Source organism: Scyliorhinus canicula, chromosome 10 (assembly GCF_902713615.1).
Source record: "Scyliorhinus canicula chromosome 10, sScyCan1.1, whole genome shotgun sequence".
Classification (NCBI taxonomy): Eukaryota; Metazoa; Chordata; class Chondrichthyes; order Carcharhiniformes; family Scyliorhinidae; genus Scyliorhinus; species Scyliorhinus canicula.
Window position 1 is genome coordinate 154,025,078 of NC_052155.1, and position 15,387 is coordinate 154,040,464.

General features: G+C 47.9%; 1 protein-coding gene across 1 annotated transcript in view; it reads right to left on the minus strand.

Moving 5' to 3' along the window:
* Positions 1-15,387, minus strand: part of pou6f2 (POU class 6 homeobox 2) — an 828,619-nt gene that overhangs the window by 33,767 nt on the left and 779,465 nt on the right. The gene's annotated exons all lie outside the window — the stretch shown is intronic.

Consider the following 15,387-nt stretch of genomic DNA (forward strand, 5'->3'; position numbering starts at 1 on the left):
TGTTAAATCAGCTGAGATAAACATGTGGATGCCATACTCCTTACATTATGCCATCAATAATGATTAATATGTTTCTCCCTACGGTTTCTCGAAACCTCTATATTGTTTACTTTCTAAACACAATCCTCACCATTTATCAGGTGTCACCATCTAAATCAAGCAAATGGCACTAACAATTTCCACAGCCATAGAAACCAATTACGAAGGTGTCACTTGTAATGTACTAAGTGTGGCGATTATTTTACGAGGATATACAACCTAGAAACAGGCCATTTGGCCCAAACAGCCGCCGCTCACATTTATGCTCCACTTAAGCCTCCTCCCTTCTTTCTCACTTCAATCTATCAGGGTAATCCTCCATGCCGTGTTCTCTCATATAATTGTCCTGCTGCCCCTTAAATGCATCCTTATTATTCACTTCAACCACTTCCTGTGGCGTAACAAGCTCCACATTTTCACCACTCTGGGTAAATAAGTTTATTCTCAATTTCCTATTGGATTTCTTTTTTTTCCAAAATGTATTTTATTCCAAACATGCGCAAAAATACAGCAATACAAATCAATAATATTCTCAACATCCCCACCGTCCACAGTTTGTACAGATTTGCCCCCTTTTAATCCCTCTTTCTTTCCTCCCGCAACAAACAATTCCCCAAACATTGTCATGAACAGCTCCCTACCGTGTCTCGAAGCTCGCCGCTGAACCCCTCAACTCCAACTCGATCTATTCCAGCCGATGGACATCATGCAGGTCCCCCAGCCAGGCTGCCACCCCTGGCGGCGATTCCGACAGCCAATCCAGCAAGATCCTTTGCCAGGCAATTAGAGAGGCGAAGGCCATGACATGACCCCTCCCCCCCCCCGCCCCCCACCACCCCAACTTCCCCTCCACCAGCTCAGCAATTCCCGTTACCCCAAAGATCACCACCATTGGCTCCGGCCTGACCTCTACCACCCAATATTGGACAGCATCCTAAACACTGCTTCTCAGCATTTACCCAACTTCTCACAGCCCCAGAACATGTTGGTGTGATTTGCTGGCTCTCGGCTACACTTCTCGTACTCGTCGGCCACTCGCTGGAAGAACCCACTTATCCTCGCCCGAGTCATATGTACCCTCAAACTGGACAGTCTACAGGACTCCTCCTCCATCTTAACCCACTCTGACCGCCCTCCCCGCCCCCTCCCGCTCCCCTACAACCATCTCACCGTATCCATATTCGCCACTCAGTATAATGCATCTATCCCCCTTGTTTCAGGAGCACCAGCCCCACTTTCTGTCTCTGCCTCTGTAGCAGGGGCTTTTTTACCTTTGGAACCTTCCGGTCCATACAAACTCCGAAATCACTGCCTCCAATTTCTGGAAGAAAGCCTTCGGGATAAAGATCTGGAGGCTTTGCAAAACAAGCAGGCTTCTCGGCAACACATTTCTCTTAACCACTTGTACCTGAATGAAATGAAAATCGCTTATTGTCACGAGTAGGCTTCAATGAAGTTACTGTGAAAAGCCCTAGTCGCCACATTCCGGCGCCTGTCCGGGGAGGCTGGTACGGGAATCGAACCATGCTGCTGGCCTGCTTGGTCTGCTTTAAAAGCCAGCAATTTAGCCTTGTGAGCTAAACCGTCCCTGCCAATGTCAGATGCAGTGTACCCCACCTCCTAAAATCCTTCCTAATCTCCTCCATCATCGTTGTCAGATTCCACTTGTGCATTCTAGCCCACTCCCCTGTCACCTGAATCCCCAAATACCTAAACCTATCCCTGGCTACCCTATATGGCAAAGTCCCCAGGTTGGCTCTCCGACCCGCTGCATTCACTGGGAACACCTCACTCTTATCGACACTTAACTTATATCCTGAGAAGGCCCTAAACCTCTCTAGTATTTCCATTATCCTCCCCATACTCTCCAGAGGGTCTGACACAAACAGCAATAGCTAGTCTGCGTACAGTGACACCCAGTGTTCCCTACCCACCCCCCCCCCCCCCCCCCCCCCCCATGATCGCCCGTCACTTCCCGGATCCCGTAAGGGCCATCACCAACATGAACAATAACGGCGACAGCAGACACCCCTGTCTCATTCTCCTGTGCGACCCAAAACTCCATGAACTCATCTAATTTGTCCGTACACTCGCCACAGGGGTCACATACAACAGACGCACCCGCACCACAAACTTCAGACCAAACCCAAGTTTACCCAAGATTTCAAACAGGTATCTCCACTCCACCCATCGAGACAGCTACTTCCGGAACCCGCTCCAACAGAGTCATAATCACATTTAACAGCCTCCTGATGTTACTGGAGAGCTGTCTTCCCTTTACAAAATCCCTGGTACACGCCCTCTCCATCACTAACTTGGCCAGCCCTTTTACATCCGTATTTAACACCAAAATGAGCCTATATGACCCACACTCAAATGGGTCCTTCCCCTTTTTCGGGATTAGCGTAATTGACGCTTTTGACAGCGTCCCCAGCAACTCCCTTTTTTCTAGCGCCTCACTAAACATATCCAGAAAATGCGGTGTCAACTCTGTTGCAAACTCCTTATAAAACTCTGCCTGGAAGCCTTCTGGCCCTGGGGCCTTCCCCGACTTCATCCCTCTTTTACTATCCATCACTTCCCTCAGCCTCAACAGCTCCTGCAGCATCTCTTCCTCTTTTTATCTAGCCTTAGAAACTCCAGCCCGACCAAAAACTGCCCCATATTCGCCTTCTCCCCACCCAGCTCGGCCCTGTACACCTTCTCATCGTACTCACTAAACACCTTGTTTATCCTCCCCGGCTCCAACACTACCCCCACCCCCTTCTCTGTCCACATCCTTAGAATTTTCCTGGACGCAGCCTGCCACTGTAGCTGATGGGCCAGCATGCGGCATATTGTAGCCCACTCACCCTCCGCAACTGCCCACTGCCTTTCCCATCGTCAGCGTGTCAAACTGCATCTGTAACCTCTTTCTCACCGCCAAACCCTCCTTGGTCGGAGCCTTCAAATATTTCCTGCCCACCTCGACTATCTCGTCCAACAGTTGTCCAAATTCCTCCTGTCCCTGTGCGCCTTGAATGAGATGACCTCCCATCGGACCACCGCCTTCAGCACCTCCCAAAACGTGGCCAACGGCACTTCCCCGTTCTGATTCAATTTCACATAATCTCTGATCACCGACCGCACCTTCTCGCAGAAAAGCCCCGAATCCAGCCTCCATCCCAGCCTCTGCTCCTGCTCCGAACTAAGCCTCATCTCCAGCCAGTATGGCGCCTAATCTGATTTCTTGTACTCCGTCCCCACCAGCAACACAGCTCAACTCATCACAAAAAAAGCAATTCTGAAGTATACCACATACACTTGCGAGAAGAAGGAGTATACCCCCCCCCCCCCCCCCCCCCCCCCTCCGCGTTCCTAAACCTCCACAAGGTCAACCATTCCCTGTGTTCCATAAACCCTCCCAACTCCTTCACCATCCTCAACCTTCCCATTGACTTGGGGCTCGATCTTTCCAACCTCGGTTCCATCACAGTTAAAATCTCCATCCAGAATCAACTGGTGTGTGTTTAGGTCCGGGATCACTCCTAGCAACCCCTTCACAAACCCCAGAACATCCTAATTCAGCACATATATATTCAGTAGCACCACAGGCATGCCCTCCCACACTTCTTTGGCCCCTACAAACCCTGTCCTTTTGCTCAGCAGGATAACCAAGCCTGATGTCTTTGAGTCAACCCCCAAGTGAAATACGTGTCCCACCAATCCCTTCCTCAACCTGACCTGAACCTTCACCTGGAGGTGCATCTCCTGCAGAAAGGCCATGCCCGCCTTCAAACTCCAAAGGTGTGCAAAGACCCGAGACCTCTTAACTGGCCCGTTCAGCCCGGACATTCCACGTTACAATTCTTACCAAACGCTTACGCCTCCACACCCCTCTACCGTCCGCATCATCCCCTTCCGTTTCTATCTTCTTTAATATCACCCTGAACTGGGCCCATCCAAGATGGCCCCCTTCTCCGCCCATGATCACGCTCAGTCTCCAACTCTGCCACGTGCGTTCTGCCCCTCCCCGCCCCTCAACTGCTCCATCTGGGGCTTTCCCCATGGCCATGACCCTTCCCCCTCCACCATTTTTACAACTCTGGCTGCGCTACAGATCTCCTCCAATTCCTTGGCTGGGTTTTTTTGTCAGGTCTGGTAACCAGTAGTCATGCCACTCATGGGGGGAACGTTTCCTCCACACGTTCTGCTAGACTTTCCCGCCAGAGCTACCCCAGTTGAAGTATAAAGAGCCCAAACCAACGCTTTGAGCAGGAGCTGCCTTGTGTGCGACCACTCACTCCATGGCCGCACCAGAAGTCTTCCTATTGGATTTTTTGGTCACTACTTTGACACAGAAACAGTCCGGAACAGAAGGAGGCCACTCGCCCATTGTATATGCACCAGCTTTCCGAATGAACAGCTCACCATTTCTATTCCTGGCTCCTTCTCACCATCCCTGCACATTCTTCCTTTTTCAGATAAGATCCCTTCTGAATGCTTCAATTGAACCTGCCTCCAACAACACATTCAGGCAGAGCATTCCAAACGCTAAGCACTTGCTGTGTGAAAAGGTTTTTCTCATATCACTGTTGCTTATTTTACTAATTTCTTAAATCTGTGCCCTCTCGTGTTTGGTTATTGTGCAGTCTTTCCCTATTTACTTTGTCCAGATCCTCCAGGATTTTGAATATCTCTCAGCCTTCTTTCCACGAAGGAGAGCAATCCCAACTTCTTCAAACTATCTTCATAACTGAAGTTCCGCATACCTGGAATCATTCTTGTTAATCTTTTCTGCACTCTTTCCAATGCCTTCACATCCTTCTTAAAGTGTGGTGCCCAGAACTGGATGCAATACTCCAGCTGAGGCCAAACTAGTGACTTATCCAAGTTGAACGTAACGTCCTTGCTCTGGTACTCAATGCCCTCCCCCCCGGGGTTCCTAAACCTCGGGACGGAGGAGAAGCTGGATTGAACCCTGGCTGCCCCAGTGCCATCTGGCTCTACCAGCCCTGGTGGCTCCCCAATGTCAGTACCATGGTGTTGACACCCTCAGCGATGCTCCTCAGTGACTGGGACATGCTCTGGAGCATCTCAGCTATGTCCGCCTGAGACTGAGACACCTGCCCCAGTGACTGGGACATGCTCTGGACCACCTCAGCTATGTCCACCTGAGACTGAGACACCTGCCCCAGTGACTGGGACATGCTCTGGGGTGTCTTGGTAATGTCCACCTGAGACTGGGACATGCCCCGCAGTGCCTCATCAAGGTCCACCTGAGACTGGGACATGCCCCTCAGTGCCTCATCAAGATCTACCTGGGACTGGGACACATCCACCAGTGACTGGGACCTGCTGTCCAGGCGCTCAGCCATGGCCGTCACTGACTGAGCCACGCCTTGGATACCACCACCCATGCTGCTGACACAATGCACCAGGCTCTCCACTGTGGTCGCCACCCCAGTAGTGTTGGTCTCTGCCAAGCATTGCAGGCACTATCTCCTTCGCCCGTGGCCTGGTGACTCCTCCAATCGGCTATGGACCTCCTGGAGTGTCGCTGACATCCCCCTCTGAATATCACGGCTCCATTCTATCAATTGCATCAGCTCCGGGTAAACCTGGTTCAGAGACTCAGCATCAGTCTGGGACCCAGTTGTGGTCCGTCTTGTCTGGGCATTCTTACCTCCACCTAATGTGCATCAGTAACTGTGTAGTGTTCACCAGAATGTGCCCCAGTAGCCTGTCCACAACTGTCTTCCACCGAGGTGTGTGTCTCTGTGCTGGTGGAGGGTGGGGGTGACAGCTATGCTGCGAATACGGTGGTCTCCTCGGAGCTCCCCACCAAGGTGGTCTCATGGGATGTGGGGGGTAGGAGGGACCCCAGATGGGCTGGCACCATCGGATGGAGATCCTGCAGGAGAATGGACATTTTGTCAGCTGGAGGGATGGGTCAGTCTGTGGGGCATTAACAAACCACGTGTGACAGGCCAGCTGGGTGGGGGGAGGCGGATCCTCACCTCTTCGCTATATGTCAACCTATTTGAGCTCCATGACCTCCGGGGCCTATTCCATGTAGAGGGTGAGGACTCCAGCACCCCACTGCCTGTCTGGGCCCTCTCCCATCTACTATGGGCCAACTTCTCCTGCAGGGACACAGTGGGGGCATTGTAAGTCACAGGCGTCGGCCATCGTGGGAGTAGAGGGGATGGAGCATATGAGGGTGGGGGGGGGGGGAGTATGGGGGAAGGGCAGCATGAGGAGTAAGGGGGGATGGGGCAGATATGGCTGGCACTGATGGGGATGGGTGGGCTGGGGCACAGAATGTTTTTGGACGGGGGCGATGCCATGGGGCCGGTGTCAACCCATCCATGTGGCCCGGTGGAAGTCGTTGATCTTACGACTTTGGATGGCAGTCCTCCTGGTGACGCTCCCCGAGTTAACGGTCGCTGCCACTTCCTCCCAGGCGACACTGGCTACCCCGTGGCTGACTCTCCGAGACCCTCGGGGAAAGGGAGCATTCCGTCTGATCTCGACATGCAACAGTATGGCCAGGTTGGCATCCTCAAATTATGGGGCTGGTCTCCTTGGTGGCATGGCTGCGAACTCTGTGGGGTTTGCTCTGCAGGATCGGTTTAATGTTCTGCTCTCCTTTGTTAGCAGGGGGCTGGTGAGTGCGGTCCCTGTGAATCAGCCGGTGGGACACTCATTTGTGGTGTGAAGCCTGTGGGGCCTTGTTATGTGGACCAATTAACGTTTGAAAACAGTGACGGTCTCGCCGGGTCACGTGTCGGGAAGCTTGTGGCAGGTCCTGTTTGCTACCACACTTACTTTTCTTCAAGTATTTTTTATTGCCAGTTTTCAATTTTTACAGAGTAACAACTCAATCTATGCTGATATTTACATATAGTGATACTTCTTATTTACAGAGACTTTTTTTAACATGTGTTCCCTCCATCTGCCCATCCTCCTCACCCCCGATGGTAGTCTGTTTTTCCCCCTAGTACCGACTCCTGCTCTGGGTGTCACATACTGTGCTCCGCTCCTTTCTGTTGCAGTTTTGGTTGTTGTCCTTGCAGGGTCAGGGGGAGGGTCTTCCTGCCTCCTCCCCTCTTCCCTTTTCCTCCTTGTTTCATTCTATGACTCCCTTAGGTTCCCTCCTCTCCCCCTCCCCCTCTGCTCCTCTCCATTGTGTGTGCTCTTATTTGTCGCTATCACACTTCTAACCTTTTCCATTATATCACGCCCATTATTTACTTTACATGCAACAATAGTTAAATTATATGTCGAGACCGTATAAATGTTAAAATATATTACTGGCATGTGAAACTTTAAACTAGAGTGAATAAATGAAGTCTTAGCAAACCACTTCTGAAAGGTTATTCAACCACGACCTATAAATATATATCAGTAAAGCAAGAGTTCCAATACTGACCCCTGGAATCATTGGACATGACAAGCAAGTATCTCGTCTCAAAGTGAACCCAACAACTGCCTGGTTTTAACCTTCCAAAGAATGAGTGGGATCAGTGCTGGGGCTTCTGTTGTTGTAGCATTTATAAATGATCTGGAGGAAAATGTGGGTGGTCTGATTAGTAAGTTTGCAGATGACACGAAGATTGACGGAATTGCTGATAGTGCCGAGGATTGTCAGAGGATTCAACAGGATATAGATAGATTGGAGACTTGGGCACAGAAATGGCAGATGGAGTTTAATCCAGACAAATGCGAGGTGATGCATTTTGATGGATCAAATCTAGGTATGAATTATACTGTAAATGATAGAACCCTTAGGACCATTAACATATAGAGAGATGTGGGCATGCAGGTCCACAGTTCTCTAAAAGTGGAAACTCAGGTGGTCAACGTGATTAAGAAGGCATATGGCATGCTTGCCTTCATCAGCCGGGGCATTGAGTACAGGAGTTGGGAAATCATGTTGCAAGTATATAAAACCTTGGTTAAGCCGCATTTGGAGTACTGTATGCAGTTCTGATCACCACATCATCAGAAGGATATGGAAGCTTTGGAGAGAGTGCAAAGAAGGTTCACCAGGATGTTGCCTGGTCTCGAGGGTGTTGGCTATGAGGAGAGGTTGAATAAACTAGGATTGTTTTCACTGGAAAGAGGAAGGCTTGGGGAGACCTGATAGAGGTCTACAAAATTATCAGAGACATAGGCAGGGTGGATAGTCACAGACTTTTTCCAAGGTTGGAAGTATCAATTACAAGGGGGCACAGGTTCAAGGTGAGAGGGGGAAAGTTTAAGGGAGATGCGTGGGGTGTTTTTCCCGCAGAGAGTGGTGGGTGCCTGGAATGCGCTGCCAGAGGATGTGGTGGAAGTAGGCACAGTAGCAACATTTAAGAGGCATCTGGATGGGTTCATGAATAAGGAGGAAATGGATACGGACTGAATAAGGGCAGAAGGTCTTTTTTTGAGTAAGGCCATCATGATTGGCACAGTTCGGGCCTGTTCATGCGCTGTACTTTTTTTTGTTCTTTAGTGTCTTTGAATAACTGCCCTTACCTCAGCTCTATGTTTTCTGTCCTGAAGCAGCTAACAATCCACACTGCTGTTTCTCTGACTTTATTCATAATTTTATGGGCATGCTTTCAAAGACGTTTGAAAATCCACATAAGTTACAGCTTCAGTATTGCCATTGTCCATTCTATCTGTTACCTCCTGAAAAAATTCAATAAGGTTATTCAATATTTTTCCTTTTGAACTTCATGCTGCCTGTTCATTATTGTATTTTAAATTTCTAGACGCTCTCCTTCAGTAAAGATTTCTGTATTTTTCTTGATGTGGAGATGCCGGCGTTGCCATTGATGTTGAGCTGTCAGGACCTTAATTCCTTGAACATGCTGTATCCCCCTTCTTAAACATATTCAATTGGTTAGTCACCTGCCCCAGTCCTCCAGCACATCTTTTACTAGTGAATTATTAAACAGGTGTAGTGATGTCTCAACTGTCTCTTCCCTGGATTCTTTTAAAATACATGGATACAGTCCATCCTGACCAGAGGTTTTATCCTCTTTGACTTTGCTCAGTTTATTTAATATATCCTCTTTAAATTTTAACTAATCAAAATGAAGAATCCTTTGGGCAGCATGGTAGCACGGTATTTGCTTCACAGCGCCAGGGTCCTAGGTTCGATTCCCGCTTGGGTCACTGTCTGTGTGGCGTCTGCACGTTCTTCCCGTGTTTGTATGTGTTTCCTCCAGGTGCTCCAGTTTTCTCCCACAATTCCCGAAAGACGTGCGTGTTAGGCGAATTGCATATTCTGAATTCTCTCTCTGTATACCCGAACAGTCGCCGGAGTGTGGCGACTAGAGGCTTTTCCCAGTAACTTCATTGAAGTGTTAATGTAAGCCTACTTGTGACAATAGTAAAGATTATTATTATCTTACTCCCCTCATTTCTTCATTTATATAAATGTTCATTGTCAGGTGTTTGAGGAAATCAGTCTGTTTTAGTCATCTTTGCAGCAAAATCCCTGGGCTGGATTCTCTGCCCCGCCACACCATTTTTCAGCCTCGACCCGCTGGCGGGATTCTCTGTTACGCCGGCCGGTCAATGGGGTTTCTCATTGTAGGGCAGCCCCACGCCGACGGGAAACCCCCGGGCGCCGGTAAAACGGAGAATCCCGTCGGCGGAGAATCCTGCTCCCTGTCCCTCACAAAAGGCAATGAGATAAATGAACAGGTAATCAGTTTTTGGTGATGTTGGTTGTAGGATAAGTAACAACCACAATAACATCACAGAATCTTTTCACATCCTTTTCGGTTGACCCTGGTGTGATGTCTCATTTGAAAAGCTGAACATCCAATAGGGCAGCTTCAGAGTCCCTGGAATGCATCATGAATACCCAACGTACTGATTCTGAGTCCAGCGCATTACCACTGAGCACAGATGGCATTTTTAACCAGGGAAGTTTTCAATTATGAACCAATAAAGTGAGTATTCACTGAAAATATAGCAGGGACGAAAGCTTTAAGCTTGGAAGAAAGGCTAAAATTTAATCTCCTCTGTTCCAGAGAAAAATAAGGATGGTCGAGGGAGGCTAATACAGGTATTCAAAATTATAACAGGTTTTGAGTGAGCAAGTGGTAAAAATTAGTTTCAACTGAGGGTGGAAGCAAGAGATTAATGAAGGAGAAGGTTAAAATAAATGTTTTCACAACAGGGCTATTCTCATAAGGAGCTAATGTGTAAGAGCTTATGGAGTAACAATTCCATAGGGGTTTATCAATCTGACTGTTCCTGTTTCTCCGGGGTTTCCACTCATGTTCCACTCAAATTACTGTAGGAATTTGGAAGAGTTTCCTCCCCCTGAACCCCCCCCCCCCCCCCCCCCCCCCCCCCCACCCCCAAACTCCCATGGAAATAGCCGATACATAACATCACTTAAAAATGAATTGGGTAAGCCTTTAAAAAAGAAGAGAAGGATATCGGGGAATGGCCAGGTTAGAAAAAACAGCTCTAATTGAAGAACTGGAACTGGCATAAAGGTATTGGACAAAGAGGTCTGATTCTCAGTATGACAAGTAAGGAACAAAACCTGCCTTTGGCGGACACCCAAAAAAAAATTTGGAAAGTTCTGGAAATCACTGGCAGGTTAATCAACATTTATAAAGATAAAAGAAATTCCAGAGGTAAACGCAACATCAGAACTGAAAAATGAAAGATAAAACAAGACCACATGAAAGGTGGGCCAGGAGGCGGGAGATAAGTGTTGCGGGTGGGGTTAACGAGTTAAATGACCAGCTCCCTGCCTAAAAGAGAGATGGGGCAGCATGGTGGCGCAGTGGTTGGCATTGCTGCCTCACGTCCCAGATTCGATCCCGGCTCTGGGTCACTGTTCGTGTGGGGTTTGCACATTCTCCCCATGTCTGCGTGGGTTTCGCCCCACAACCCAAAGATGTGCAGGGTAGGCGGATTGGCCATGCTAAATTGCCCCTTAATTGGAAAAAATGAATTGGGTACTCTAAATTTTAAAACAAAGAGAGGTGGTAGTTAATACTATAGTCAATAGGTCATCGCAATAGGCAAGAGGTCCATAAAACAGGGAATGTGCAAATAATTAAACTTATGTGAGGACCAATCAATGAAAAACCTGAGAAAATGTGGTTGTTCGGGGTTGGGAGTGGATGTAAGGTAAAAACTGAGAAGTCTTGTCTAAAATGTAAAAGGCAAACTGAAATTCTGGAAACACCCAATAAGTCAATCAATTTATTTAACCCCATCCTCTTTTTAAAATTTCTTTCATGGGATTTGGTTGTCACTGGTTCGGTCAGAATTTATTGTTCATCTCTAATTGCCCTCGAGAAGGTTGTGGTGAGTTCCCTTCTCGAAACTGAAGTCCATGTGGTTTAGGTACACCCCCGGTGCTGTTAGGAAGGTGGTTTCAGGATTTTGATCCAGCAACTGTGAAGGAACAGCGATATATTTCCAAGTCAGAATGGAGAGTGGCTTGGAGGGGGACTTCCAGGTATTCCCGTGCATCTGCTGTCCTGATCCTTCCAGGTGGTAGAGATCACGGCTTTGGAAGGTGTTATCCAAGGAACCTTGGAGAGGTTTTGCAGTGCACCTTGGAACATGGTAAACACTGCTGTTGCCCTGTGCATTGGGGTGGGGGGGAATGAATGTTGAAGAAGATGGATAGGGTCCCAATTAAGTGGGCTGCTTTGTCCTGGATGGTGTTGAGCTTCGTGAGTGTTGTTGGAGCAGCACTCGTTCAGGCAAGGGGGGTGTATTCGATCACACTCCTGACTTGTGACGTGTAGATGGCGGACAGGCTTTGGGGAGTCAGGAGGTGAGTTACTCACCTCAAAATATCCAACCTCTGAACTGCTCTTGTAGCCACTGTATTTATATGGTTAGTCTAATTCAGTTTCTGGTCAATGATAACTCCCAGGATGTAGATAGTGGGGGATTCAGCAATGCTAATGGCATTGAATGTCAGGGACGATGGTTAGAGTCTCTGTCATTGGAAATAGTCATTACCTGGCACTTGTGTAGTGCAAATGATACTTGCCACTTATCATCCCAAGCCTGAATATGGTCCAGGTCTTGTTGCATGTGGGTATGGGCAGCTTCAGTATCTGAGGAGTCATGAATCGTGCTGAACATTGTGCAATAATCAGCAAACATCCCACTTCTGATATTATGATGGAGGGAAGGTCATCCATGAAGCAGCTGAGGATGGTTGGGCCTTAAACACTACCCTGTGGAATGCCTATAGTGTCTTGGGACTGAGATGGTTGACCTCCAGCAACCACAACCACCTTCCTTCATGCCAGGCATGACTCCAACCAGTGGAGAGTTCCCCCCCAGATTTCCATTGACTCCCAGTCAAATACTGCCTTGGTGACAAGGACAGTCACTCTCATCTCTCTCTGGAATTCAATTTGTTTGTCCATTTTGGGCCACATCTTTAATGAGGTCATGATCTTAGTGGCTTTGGCAGAATCTAAAGTGAGCATTAGTGAGCAGTTTATTTCACTTGATAGTTCTGTTGATGACACCTTCCATCACTCTTCTGATGTTCAAGAGAAGACTAATGGGGTGGTAATTGGCAAGGTTGTATTTGTTCTGCTTTTTGTGGACAGGACAAATCTGTGCAATTTTCCATATTGTTAGGTTGATGCCTCATGGATGCCCAGCTTTGAGTTGCTAGAACTGTTTGAAGTCGATTCCATTTTGTACGGTGCGGCTACTGGGGTATGTTATTTAACTTTTTTATTTAAGCTTTTTCCCCCCCGATTTGTTTAATATGCACATTTATCTTTCCAATTCTGAACAAGGGACAGGCCCCAAATGTTAAAGTCCCCTTTTGTTCTATTGTATTGACTTACTGCTTATGCCTTTAATCTTGAACTTCCTCCTTGGATGCAACTGAGAAGTTAGATCTGAAACACATTGGGCTGGACTCTCCCAAAATAAGACTATGTCCCCACGCCGGCGTAAAAACGGTGGAGTTTAACTCCGGAAATTCCTATTAAAAAGTTGAACAAATTCAATGCACTGCAGGGGGCTAGCAGGGACCCGGAGTATATCTCGCAGCTTTAGCTGCGGATACAGGCCCCTGCACTTCCGGTTCGGAGACTGCCTCCAGCAGCCGCGCCGAGCTCCATGGCAGACTCGGACTGCGGAGCCACATAGAGAAAGGAGACCCCTCCCGCCCCCGGATCAGCCGCGAGCCCGAGCCTGAAACCGCGCAGATAAGCACGGTGGCACAGTGGTTACCACTGCTGTCTAACAGTGCCTGGGACTGATTCCGACCTTGGGTGACTGTCTATGTGGAGTCTGCGTGGGTTTGCTCCGGGTGCTCCGGTTTTCTCCCACAATCCAAAGATGTGCAGTTTAGGTGGATTGGACATGCTAAATTGCCCCTTAGTGCCCAAAAGGTTAGGTGGGGTCACAGGGATAGGGCGGGCACTCTTTCGGAAGGTCGGGCAGTCTCGATGGACCAAACGGCTTCCTTCTGCACTGTAGGGATTCTATGATTCTATGGTTGACCTTGCATTATCGGCTGCTTTTTTAAGAATTAAAATTAAAATTTTTACCCATCTAACAACCACTCATGTGCATTTGGTAATGCAATTTTAATAAAAATATAACAATAGAAGCTTTCCAATGTTTAATGCTGTTCATACTGATGGCAGAAAAACATACTTATAGAAACAGCATCTCTCTGTGAAGCTATTGCTTCAAAACATAGAACAAAGAACAATACAGCACAGGAACAGGCCTTTTGGCCCTCCAAGCCTGTGCCGATCACATGTCCTATCTAGACCAATCGCCTGTATCCTTCTGTACCCTGTCTGTTCATAATAATAATAGCTTATTGTCACAAGTAGGCTTCAATGAAGTTACTTTGAAAAGCCCCTAGTTGCCACATTCCAGCGCATGTTCGGGGAGGCTGGTATGGGAATTGAACCTGCGCTGCTGGCATTGTTCTGCATTGCAAGCCAGCTATTTAGCCCACTGTGCTAAACCAGCCCCTACATGTGCCCGTTCACGTGCCTATCCAGATAAGTCTTAAAGATCACTAACGTATCTGCCCCAACCGCCTCACTTGGCAGTGCATTCCAGGCCATTACCGCCCTCTGTGTAAAAAACGTCCCCCGCACATCTCCACTGAACCTTTTCCCCCCTCACCATGAACTTGTGCCCCCTTGTAATTGTCATTTCTGCCCTGGGAAAAAGCCTCCAACTGTTCACCCTATCTATACCCCTAATAATGTTATAAACTTCTATCAGGTCGCCCCTCAGCCTCCGTCTCTCTAGGGAGAACAATCCCAGTTTATTCAATCTCTCCTCATAACTAATACCCTCCATACCAGGCAACATCCTGGAAAACCTCTTCTGTACTCTCTCCAAAGCCACCACGTCCTTCTGGTAGTGCGGTGACCAGAATTGGACACAGTATTCCAAATGGGGCCGAACCAACATTCTATATAATTGTAACATAATTTCCGAACTTTTATGCTCGATACCCGTCCTATGAAGGCAAGCGTGCCATACGCTTTCTTTACCACCATTTCCTGTGCTGCCACTTTTAAGGATCTGTGGACCTGCATGCCCAGATCTCTCTGCGTCTCTATGCTCCTGATGATTCTGCCATTTATTTTATAGCTCCATTCTGAATTGGATCTACCAAAATGCTTCACCTCGCATTTGTCCGGGTTAAATTCCATCTGCCATTTCACTACCAAATTTTGCAGCCTATCTATATCCTGTTGTATTCTCTGACAATCTTCATCACTATCCGCAACTCCTACAATCTTAATATCATCCGTAAACTTGCTAATCAGACCCTCAACATTTTCTTCCAAGTCATTTATATATATTACAAAGAGCAGAGGTCCCAGAACTGATCACTGCGGAACACACTAGTTACAGATCTCCATTCGGAAAAAACACCCTTCCACTGCTACCCTCTGCTTTCTATGGCTCAGCCAGTTCTGGATCCATCCAGTTAGTTCAGCCCTGACCCCGTGTGGTCTAATCTTTTGCTCCAGCTGCCATGAGGAACGTTATCAAAACGCACCATAAAACAACAGGAATATGGCTTTGCATCCTGCAGCACCTGAAATTCAGGGCTTTACGTTATATCTGCCTTGAGTCAGCTCAACTACAAGAAATTGGCATGAATGTATCCCTAACGGGGTGAGATCAGATACATTCAGGTACAGCGAGCAATAGATGAATGCAAAAAGATTGAGGTAGTTGCAACTTCAATTGTGTTGCACCATGATTATTTATCTCCCTTGGTACAAATACAGTGGAAATTTGAGGCCTTCTTTTGTTTCCAGCTCCTAACCAGCACTGGCTGCTCCACATCACACAGTGTTTCCTGTTAAC